Source organism: Penaeus japonicus, unplaced genomic scaffold, assembly GCF_977035675.1.
Source record: "Penaeus japonicus unplaced genomic scaffold, GWHDUDI00000001_assembly GWHDUDI00000022, whole genome shotgun sequence".
In the NCBI taxonomy this organism is placed as follows: domain Eukaryota; kingdom Metazoa; phylum Arthropoda; class Malacostraca; order Decapoda; family Penaeidae; genus Penaeus; species Penaeus japonicus.
In genome coordinates this window covers 28,897,067-28,909,566 of record NW_028234424.1, presented here as the reverse complement: position 1 = coordinate 28,909,566, position 12,500 = coordinate 28,897,067, and positions in this window count along the sequence as shown.

Below are 12,500 nucleotides of genomic sequence, written 5' to 3'. Positions count from 1 at the left end.
CATTATCATCATTATCATTATCATCATTATCATTATCATCATTATCATTATTGATATCATTATCATTATCATTAATTTTATCATTATTCAGCTTATTACTATAAATTTTGTTGTTATAATAAAGATGATAATCGGTATCATTATTATCCTCATTAACTCATTAAGGATTATTACATTTACCACTATCAATATTTTATCATTAATATCAAGTATAGTGTCATTATCGTCATCTTTATCATCATGATTGCAACTATTATCATTATCATCACTATCATTATCATCAATATTATCGTTTCTATCAGTATTATTATTATTCTCATTGATATCATTATTCTCATTGTCAATATTGCTATTATCATTATCATTACCTTCATCATCTTAATAATGATATGATAATTATCATTATAGTAAAAATGATAATGATAATATGATAATGATGATAATAATGATGATGATGGTAATAATGATAATAATGATAAAAATAATGATGATAACGATAATAATAGTAATAATAATAATAGTAATAATGATGATAATAATGATAATAATATAGATAATAATAATGATAATAATGATGACAATAATAATAATGATAATGATGATAATAATAATAATAATAATAATAATAATAATAATAATAATAATAATAATAACAACAACAACAACAATAATTGATTACAGTAATGATGATAATAGCGAAAACAATAACCACTATTATCATCATCATCAATATCATCATTATTATTATAATTCTCATTATAATCATTGTTGTTATTATCACTAGTATTGTCATTAGCTTAAGTATTATTATCATGGTTATTATCATTATGATAATAATAATGATAATAACATTAATGATATTAAAGATATCATTATTAATTATGATGATAATGATAATAATCATAATGATAACGATAATTGTAGTAATGAGTATCATAGTCATTATCATCATTGTTATCATCATCATTACTATTCTTAATATGAATATTATCATCATTATCATTATTATTATATCCATTACCATTATCATTATTATTATATTCATTACCATTATCATTATCATTATCATTGTTATTATTATTATCAATGTTACTATTATTATCCTGAATAATACTATTGGTATTATCATAATTACTATTATTATCATTATTACTCTTGTTAGAATTATCTTCCTTATCGGTATTAGTAACCATCTATACTAATGATTATGAGGATAATGATAATAATGAAAAAAATAAACATACTAACAACAATAACAATAGTTATAGTAATAAAGATAAGGATAATTAGTGTAATGATAACAATAACAATTAAATTACATGATTATTACTATTATCATTATTGTGATGATTATTTTGTTTCATTTTTATTAATGATAACACTGTCATCTTTGATAGTAATACTTGTAGTAGTTATAATGATCATATATAATCATATATTATTATTGTTAATATCATCATTATTATTATTGTTATTACCATTATCATTATTTTCATTATCATCATTATCGTTACTTTTATCATCATCATTGTTATAATTATTGTTATTATTATCATCTTCACAATTGTTATCATTATCAACGTTATTATCTCATCATTATTATAATTACTGTTATTGTTATCATTATAATCATTATTATTATCATTTACTCTTTTATTACTATTACTTTTTGTATTCATTGTTGTTATCACTATTGATAATGTCATTAGTATTACTATTACTGTTACTTTGATCATACATTATAATTATCACTATTTCTTACTGTCAATATCATTTTTGTTATTATTATTGTTATTGTTATATTCATTCTCATGATTATTATCATATTCGTCATAACCGCCATTATCATTATCATTATTACTGTTATCATATTCGTATTTTCTTCATCATCATAATCCCCATTATAATCATTATCATTACCATCATTAATATCATTATCATCATTAATATTATCATCCTCAGTACTATCAATGATCATACTACTGTGAATGATGATAATGATGATAGTAATAATAATAATAATGATAAATATCAGCTATCAATACATTATACCAATTATAATAGTGATAATGATAGTCATGAAAATGATGATAGTAGGAATGATAATGACATTAATGAGGATAAAAGGAATAGTAATAATGATGAAGATGATGGTAATAATGATAATAATGTTGATAATCATCATGGTAATGATAGTGATACTGACGATGATGAAAATAATGATAATAATATCTATACTAATGATAATGATGATAATAGTAATGATTATGATAGTGACAATGATAATAACGATGATAATGATAATAGTAATGATAATGATAAAAATGATGATAATAATAGTAACAATCATAGTGATAACGATAATTATAATAATAGTGATAATAATAGTAATGATAATAGCAATGATGATGATAACAATGATAATGATAATAAAATAATAATGATGTAATTGATAGTGATAATAGAATAATAATAGAAATAATAAAAATGAAACTTGTAATAATGACGATAATGATGAAGAAAAAGAATAATTAAACATAACCATGTTAATAACAAAAATAATGATAATAATAATGCCGATAGTCATTAATTAATGTAATCAAAATGATAAGAAATAAACCCGTAGCTATATACTTCAATAGGTGACAATTCCTTTGCATTTCCTTGCCTCTTCAAATAAAAGATTTTCATGATCAACAAATCTCAAATGCAATGATATGCAACTGGAAATCAAACAAACTGAAAAACAAAGCCAATTTCTTGAAAGCTTTCCGCGACTCGAATCCAAATATGGAAACGGATGTCGCATCGTAACATGATTTACGATCGTAATAGGAGTGAAAATGGAGAATACAAATGACAACAAACATTCATCTCATCATTAGCACGCTTTATTGTATGAATCAGAGAGAGAGAGATAGATAGACGGAGAGAGAGAGAGAGAGAGAGAGAGAGAGAGAGAGAGAGAGAGAGAGAGAGAGAGTGAGAGAGTGAGTGAGTAACGAACTTATACATTTACGAAAGGATAGCTTGAGCAAAACAGGTTGACGAATATGCAATCATATCAATAGCATATCTCTTAATATTGAGTTGCTTCAGTGTGATTACAGGTATGTCGGAACTGCTGTGCATAATTCACCCTACGTTATGCACATTTTTATCTGTAAAAAGTGTGACAAAAACGAAAATCATTTTTGGATTTGTAATTATGTTAACGACATACTTATCTGATATAGAATTACTTCAGTTTGATTATAAGAATACCTAATGTTCTGCGTATATATTACCCAATTTTGTGCATTTGGCAACAGCTATTTGAGATTTTCATATTCTATATTAGTCACATTCAATTTGTTTTATCAATCGATTTTTACAGTAATGGTTATGAAACCATCATAAGTATTTTCTTATAATTATCACTCTTGATATTACTGTTATCATCGACGTAATTGTTGTTATCGCCGGCTTTCTCATTTACATTGCCTTACTGCCATTACCAATTATTCTCGCCATTGTTGTTATTACTCTTATTATCATATTTATTACTCTTATTGTCATTCTTATCATCACTATTGTTATTACCATTATTATCATTATCATCATCATTATCATTATTGTTTTGATCATTCGTATCATCATCATCATTGTTATTATTATTATCTTTTTGTTACTGTTATCATTATTGTTACTGTGACCTACCATTATTGTTATTATGCTTGTCATCATTATACCTTATTAACACCATTATTTCACTCTTATTGCTTTCACTTACAAACAGCGTTAAGAAAATATATCATCATCCCTAAAGGTGTTCTACTGAATGTTTTGAAACTCATTATCATTGGTAACAATGATAATTATTATTATTATTTTTTTTTTAGTTGTACCGATTTATTGTATTTTCATTTTATTTAATCTTATTTTGATGTGACATATCTATTCACTTATTTCATAGTATTTTTCATATTAATTTATTTGCAGCATAATCTCCACTTTTCCCAAGAGATTACAATGCTCTCAATCGGAGTCTTCTCATTTGACCTAATCTGACTTCTCCTTACCTTTCCGTGAATTGTATTTGACCTCGCTTGACCTGTGCTTTCTTAATCTTTAGTATGATAAGCGTTTTATTTAAATTATCTATAAATTCATGGAGCATTTTTTATTGTCTGTGTATCCTATTATGCATAATCACATCACACAATAAACGTATTTGAATCACATAATAGAACAGTGTTAATCACATCATGAATGCAGTTTGATCACATCACAGAAACAGATACTTTTATCCCAGCGCTATAATCACCAGCCCATTATTTGTGAAAAATTGGAAATTTATGAAATAATAAAATTAGCGAGTGACGAATGAACAAAATGACAGTGAGATATCAACGTGGACGGAAAAGGTGTATAGAGAGAAGTGAGTAATGGAAAAGAACACACCCACACACGGACGCTACACATTCATGCATTATGTTGTCTCATTATGTGTGCAGTGTTTCGTTTTCATGAAATTTGTCAACACGGTAAAGGATTTTCTCAGTCACACAGACACATACACACTCACACACACATTTATATCTCATTCACACTGACGCGAAGTGTGTGTGTGTGTGTATTTCTGTGTGTGTGTGTGTGTGTGTGTGTGTGTGTGTGTGTGTGTGAGTGTGTGAGTATGTGTGTGTGTATAAATGACCGTTGACAGGGAGGAGTTATGCACACGAGCTTGCGGATACTGCATTTCCAATCATATCGAAGTAATGGCGCCGCGTCAGACCCGGAAAAATATACAAGGAAAAAGTTTTGCTTCATTCAGACAGCAAGTGGCATCAACCGGTGCAAATAGGAAAAAGCACGACATCCACCGGCGGCCGAGTGCCAAATTATCCAGAGAGTAAAGGACAAATTATTATCCACTACAAATGAAATGACATGAGAAGAATAGCTACGTTTTGTTTACGGATTTTTTTTTATGAATGAACCAGATGTTGCTATAGGATGTTTATTTTTGAAATTATGGTGTTTGGCAGCATTTGCTTTGTATATCATGGAAATGCATTATTTGAATTATATATAATATCGATTGTTGTGTTCTTTATGTGATAGTTTTAAAATGAAACATCAGTGATGGAAAATGTTTGATTATAACTGGGTTTTAGATATAGATTCATCAATAAAATGTCTTTCTTTCTAAACCCGATTGTCAACATTAAAGCTGAAAAGAAACCTGTCTCACGCTAAAATTTCTCTTTGAAATGATAACAGATTTCACTTCGCTTCCTCCCCCCCCCCCCCCCCCCCCCCCCCCCCCCCCCCCCCCCCCCCCCCCCCCTCCCCCCCTTGTTAGTGAAGTGTTTTGACAACATCAAATAGCAAATACAAGCCCAGTAAAAGTATTATATAAATGGGGCATCTCATTGCACTGAGAAACATCAACGCTACGCAGATTATGAGCCATTCAGTTGACTCTCTCTCTCTCTCTCTCTCTCTCTCTCTCTCTCTCTCTCTCTCTCTCTCTCTCTCTCTCTCTCTCTCTCGGGGGGGGGGGGGGGAGAGAGAGAGAGAGATTTGATATGGTTTATTTGCAGAACAGTTGAGAGAAAGAGAGAGAGAGAGATTTGATATGGTTTATTTGCAGAACAGTTGAGAGAAAGAGAGAGAGAGAGATTTGATATGGTTTATTTGCAGAACAGTTGAGAGAAAGAGAGAGAGAGAGATTTGATATGGTTTATTTGCAGAACAGTTGAGAGAAAGAGAGAGAGAGAGATTTGATATGGTTTATTTGCAGAACAGTTGAGAGAAAGAGAGAGAGAGAGATTTGATATGGTTTATTTGCAGAACAGTTGAGAGAAAGAGAGAGAGAGAGATTTGATATGGTTTATTTGCAGAACAGTTGAGAGAAAGAGAGAGAGAGAGAGAGATTTGAGATGGTTTATTTGCAGAACAGTTGAGAGAAAGAGAGAGAGAGATATTTGATATGGTTTATTTGCAGAACAGTTGAAAGAGAGAGAGAGAGAGAGATAGAGAGAGAGAGAGAGAGAGAGAGATATTTGATATGGTTTATTTGCAGAACAGTTGATAGAGAGACAGAGAGAGAGATTTGATATGGTTTATTTGCAGAACAGTTGAGAGAAAGAGAGAGAGAGAGATTTGATATGGTTTATTTGCAGAACAGTTGAGAGAAAGAGAGAGAGAGAGATTTGATATGGTTTATTTGCAGAACAGTTGAGAGAAAGAGAGAGAGAGAGATTTGATATGGTTTATTTGCAGAACAGTTGAGAGAAAGAGAGAGAGAGAGATTTGATATGGTTTATTTGCAGAACAGTTGAGAGAAAGAGAGAGAGAGAGATTTGATATGGTTTATTTGCAGAACAGTTGAGAGAAAGAGAGAGAGAGAGATTTGATATGGTTTATTTGCAGAACAGTTGAGAGAAAGAGAGAGAGAGAGATTTGATATGGTTTATTTGCAGAACAGTTGAGAGAAAGAGAGAGAGAGAGATTTGATATGGTTTATTTGCAGAACAGTTGAGAGAAAGAGAGAGAGAGAGAAGAGAGAGAGAGAGATTTGATATGGTTTATTTGCAGAACAGTTGAGAGAAAGAGAGAGAGAGAGATTTGATATGGTTTATTTGCAGAACAGTTGAGAGAAAGAGAGAGAGAGAGATTTGATATGGTTTATTTGCAGAACAGTTGAGAGAAAGAGAGAGAGAGAGATTTGATATGGTTTATTTGCAGAACAGTTGAGAGAAAGAGAGAGAGAGAGATTTGATATGGTTTATTTGCAGAACAGTTGAGAGAAAGAGAGAGAGAGAGATTTGATATGGTTTATTTGCAGAACAGTTGAGAGAAAGAGAGAGAGAGAGATTTGATATGGTTTATTTGCAGAACAGTTGAGAGAAAGAGAGAGAGAGAGACAGAGAGAGGGGGAAAGAGATAGAGAAGACAGAGACTGAGAGAGAGGGAAAGAGAGAGAGAAAGGAGAGGGAGACAGAGAGGCGAGAGAGATGAGAGAGAGAAGAGAGACCGAGAGAGTAGGAGAGAAGAGAGAAGAGAGAGAGAGAGAGAGAGAGAGAGAGAGAGAGAGAGAGATATTTGATATGGTTTATTTGCAGAACAGTTGAAAGAGAGAGAGAGAGAGAGAGAGAGAGAGAGAGAGAGAGAGAGAGAGAGAGAGAGAGAGAGAGAGAGAGAGAGAGAGAGAGAGAGAGAGAGATTGATTTGATATAGTATATTTGCAGAACAGTTGAGAGAAAGAGAGAGAGAGAGAGAGAGAGAGAGAGAGAGAGAGAGAGAGAGAGAGAGAGAGATGAAAGAAAGAAAGAGAGAGAGAGAGAGAGAGACAGAGACAGGGGGAGTAGCACTGCGCATGTGTACGGATGCATAAGCTTCATGTTTCATGTGTGATCAGACGTATTCTTACACTTACGAATACAAGTGAAAGGGACGTGGCACTTAAACATACACATGGCCACCGACAACAGATGGAATTAAGAAGCATTCGTATGCGTTAATAGTGTCCAGAGAATCTTTGATGGATATTGAATTGTTAGAGATTCCGACGCCATAAGGAGTAAACCAATGATCCACCCGTACGTGATTTACTAAATAAATAAATAAATAAAGAGACCAACCATCTCGAAACGTTCAAGACATCCCCGAGCTCCTCAAAACCCCCAACAACCAGCGTTCGGAATCGAGGTTTATCACTCCCCGATAAGACAGGAAGAGATCAAGTCAGCGCTAACAAACAACGGCTCGCCCGCTCCGTTCTAGCACTCGTTGACGTGGCCGAGTTCAAACCCAGAAGGCCAACGCACGGCGATCAATATTCCCGCGGATTGTAGCCCCGCAACCGTTGGTAATGCATGCCTACGCACCTGGACGGCCGTAGGGTACTATACGCTCGGTTTTGGGAGAGGTTTCATGAGGCTCGTCGATAGAAAACGCGCGATATCGTGCGCTGAATGTTAAAAGTCTGGAGACATTCGTCAACGGGATTGCCAACGGACGTCTGATATGAGTGCCTGCAGTTGCCGCTTATACTTTCGTGGCAAAATAATATTTCGACGACGGTTCGCTTTCCCTTCATGGGAAATGAAATGAAAGTCTTTGGAATTTGCGAGATGAAAACATTTGTTACAAAATCATAATATTTCAGCAGACGCATTCATGGGATTTTAGTATTGTCCACGCGTTATGGTCGTATTTATCATCAGTTAATCTTCATAATCAATAAGATTCGCTAAGTATTCGGTAATAAAATAATGGATAATCAGACCGACATTGGGGTGGGGAAGAAAAAGATTTAAACTGCACCGTAGCAAGTAAACCACGCGAGAGGGCGAGGGACCCAGGGATGTTAACTCCTCCAGTCACACCAACCTCGCTCTTTCTCCCTCCCTCCCTCCCTCTTCTCTTTCTCTTTTCTTTCTCTCTCTCCTCTCTTTCTCTTGTTCTCGTGATATTTTCATTTCTCTTTTACATGAATAAATAGATACATACACTGTACATACATACATACATACATACATACATACATACATATATATAATATATATACATATATGTATATATATCTATGTATATATATGTATTTATGTATATATATGTATGTATATATATGTATGTATGTATATATGTATGTATTGTATGTATGTATATATATGTATGTATGTATATATATGTATATATATATATTATATATAATATATGTCTGTGTGTGTGTGTGTGTGTGTGTTTGTGTCTGTATGTGAATGTGTGTAAGAGAAGGAAAGTCTTTTTAATCATAATTCTGCTCTCAATCCATGTGAACATGTCTGGAGTTATCTAAACAGAGGAGGAAATGGGATAGCTCATTTGCTAATTTTTCCTTTTCTTTTAGATTCCATACAAATATGCACATTTTCTGCATCATAATACTTTCAATGATGACAGACTTCAACCCAAGATCTTCCTAACTAAACATAGAGAGACTGACAATTAACAACACCGTGTCAAGGACTTCTGAAAGCATTTCTAGATAGCTACAAAGTTATCCCGAAGAAAACTCTTAGAATCGTTGTTATCACACCAGGATATGCTTGATCAAGTGAGATCATGCAAGTAACAAGCACAACTATGTAGCTATTTCCCCCTGGAGCGGTGAGGCTGGCGGTGTGAGAGTGTGTGTGTGTGTGCGAGGGAGAAGGGAGGGGGAGGGAGTGGGGAGGGGTGTAGTAGAGAGCGGAGGGAGAGGGAGAGGGAGAGGGAGAGGGGGAGACAAGGAGGAGGGGGGAAGGGAGGGAGGGAGTGCCACCAACCCTCCCGCGCTCTCAGCTAGTCTGGGTTACTTGCTGTGGAATAGTTTAAATCATTCGGAGCACCAGAGATTCCGAGGCCCTGCCATCGTCTTGGGAGACAGTGTTTTCACGTAACATTGATATACTCCCTCACTTAAGACTATGTTTGATGATGTTTATATGTTTAGGGATGTGCGATGTGAGGAGGCTCCTTTAAGTGTTTGTTTTTTTATGTTTATTATTTTATCTCCTGGTAACTAATTTAGGATAGGGATGCGTAGATGAAGCAAGCGTGTTTGTTTAGGAATATAGATAAGATAAAGGGAAGAATATATGGAACGAAAAATAGTGGAAGTGAGAGGTAGGAAATTTGAAAGGGGAGTATAAGGGACATCCATCACATCATAAGCATAGATTTAGAGACAAATAGCCAAAGGAAAGAGAAATAAGAACTCCTACTATTGCAGATACAAGCACAAACAGAAGGATTCCGGCACAGAAATGAATAAGTAAAATTACGATGTACATATTAGATTACTGAAAGAATCTTAAACTAAGGAAATCTTAAAGTGAATTTACCATTTGACAAACCGTTAACTGCGCACTTTATGACACCCTTCAGAGTAAAAAGGGCAAGAAAACAACCAAAGTTTATGCCAGTAAGTGTTCACTCAGCAATCTTTCTCACACACACACACTCTCTCTCTCTCTTCCTCTCCTTCGTTATCTCTCTCTCTCTCTCTTTCCACATCCTGCTTTTGGCTGACGCGCGGTATGGATTCAGAAAGTGCAGCGATAAGCAAAGGAGCTAATACGCATGACTCAACTGTGACCCTTGCCGCATCCGCAGCTGCGACTCGCTGTCGGCTGCGGAGACGGCACGGTGGGGCACTCATTTAGCTCCGCACTGTTGCCCACTTGTGCGTCTCGCGTTACCGTGGCGGTTCATTGTTAGGTATACACTATTGTCTCTCGTCGTGGGCACGCCTCTACGCCCCTGCTGCCACTATCCCTGTGTTTAGACTTCAGGAAGGGGATCGCTGTCGCTGTGGCCGGTGTGGCGAGGATGTTGGAAGTCTGGCTTGGGGTTGGAGGGAGGGAGAGATTCGGTTGGTATTTTACTCCTCTGATGGCACCCTTCACGTCACTTCTTCAACCCCCCCCCCCCCACCCTCCCCCCCCCTCCCCATCCCTATCCCCCCATCCCCATCCAAATTCCCCCCTTTCATCCCCCCCCCCCCCCCCCCCCCCCCACCCCCCCCCCCCCACCCTCCGCCTGTGACCTCCTCATCTTCCCCTCTCCTCTCTCTCCTCCTAGTCCCTCACAAACCGTAACTGGACTCTTTGCACCTAACACCCCCACCCCCACCCTACCCCCCTTTCCCCTTCCCCCTCATGATATCCCCTCCCGACCTTTCCCTCCAATTAGCTATTACTCGTCACGAAGCCAGTGTTCCCTCTTCAACACACTCTTGCTCCTTCAAAATCAAACTGTGTTTCAGCGGCCTTACTAGAAATCCCTGATTGCGAATGTAGACTTATTACATTCGGGAGGCGTATCAAAGGCTTACAGATTCAAAGACTCTCTGAAGGATCGAATTACTGTCGACACTGAACTCCCATTGTCTTGCGTAAGCTTTTGTTCAAAATCCTTAGCTCCGACCTGCGCCATCTTTGACTCTTGAAATGAACGCCCTTTATATATCGCAGTAAAGAAGGACCCAAAGCGACGAAAGGCCAGTGTAGGGTGACTGGAGGTGCCCACATAGGAGGCATGCACATCAACGGGGACACAGGAACTGATCCAACCACGCCTCCTATATGCGGGTGTCCTGTGTGCTTCGTCCTGTGTCGCCCCTACGTCCTGCTCCTAAGCTATCCTCGCTGTATCCTGTGAGATGGTTGGTCGTTTTTATTTTTATTATTATTTTTTGTTGGAATGATGTTTGGGGTCATTTGTCTGTCATTATTTTTTAAATTATGGAACATATTGAACTAAAGTGATGTTAAAGTTTTTTTTTTACCTTCTGTTATTGAATAATGCGTCATTTTTTATTGTGATAAGATCTGTGTAGATATTCAATGCGTTGCTTCAAATGATCAAACCTAAAGGTAATTATTGATAATTATCTTGCATAACCAAAAACCTCTTTCCAAGACTTTCGAATCGATAACTCGCCCTTTGCCAGACTTCAGGCTACGACCTTCGGCTTCTTCTAAAGCAAATCATAAACACTGAACAATTCTCAGAAATGAAGAGTCAGCAACACATGCGCCGGACTGCTCTTCTTTGTTCGCTCGAGAATATTTCACCAGAGATCGCCGCACTTGGAAAGCTCACGACATATACACATTCGCATATATATGAATTTATATATATATATATATATATATATTATATATATATATATATAAATAGATAGATAGATATATAGATATGTGTGTGTGTGTGTGTGTATGTGTGTGTGTGTGTGTGTATGTGTGTGTGTGTGTGTGTGTGTATGTGTGTGTGTGTGTGTGTATATGTGTGTGTGTGTGTGTGTGTGTGCATGTATGTGTGTATGTACGTGTGTGTGTGTGCATGTGTATGTGTGTGTGTGTTTGTGTGTGTGTCTGTGTGTGTGTATAAGTATAATATATATATATATATATATATATATATATATATATATATATATATATGTATGTATGTATATATATATATACAAGTAAATAGATGCATATAAGTAGATAAGTAAATAAATAAATATGTACATGTGAATAGTTACGAATATATTTTTCTATCTATCTATCAATCTATCTATCTATATCTATCTATCTATCTATATATATATATATATATCACAGTTTTTCTGTATCTGATATATTTGCGTACTTATCTCTATAATTACAGCCCAGAGAGACATATACACGTGCGGATTCCCACCTATAAATATGCATGGACGAATTTCCGGGAACGAACCCGATTGAAAGCATCATATCTCTCCCTCCCTCCATCTGCGGGGGAATAATCTCTTCCGCGATCTGCCTGGCTAAAGTTCCGGTGTGCCGCGTGAGGTAGCGGGGACGGGGGGAAGGGAAGGGAGGGGGCTACGGGGAGGGAGGGAGGGGGCTACGGGGAGGGGGTTACGGGGAGGGGGAGGGGGGGAAAGGTCGCTAATTAGGAAAGGGGCGAGGTTGATGGGGGGGAAGGGGGGAAAGGGGGGGGGGTCGTGGGCGAGC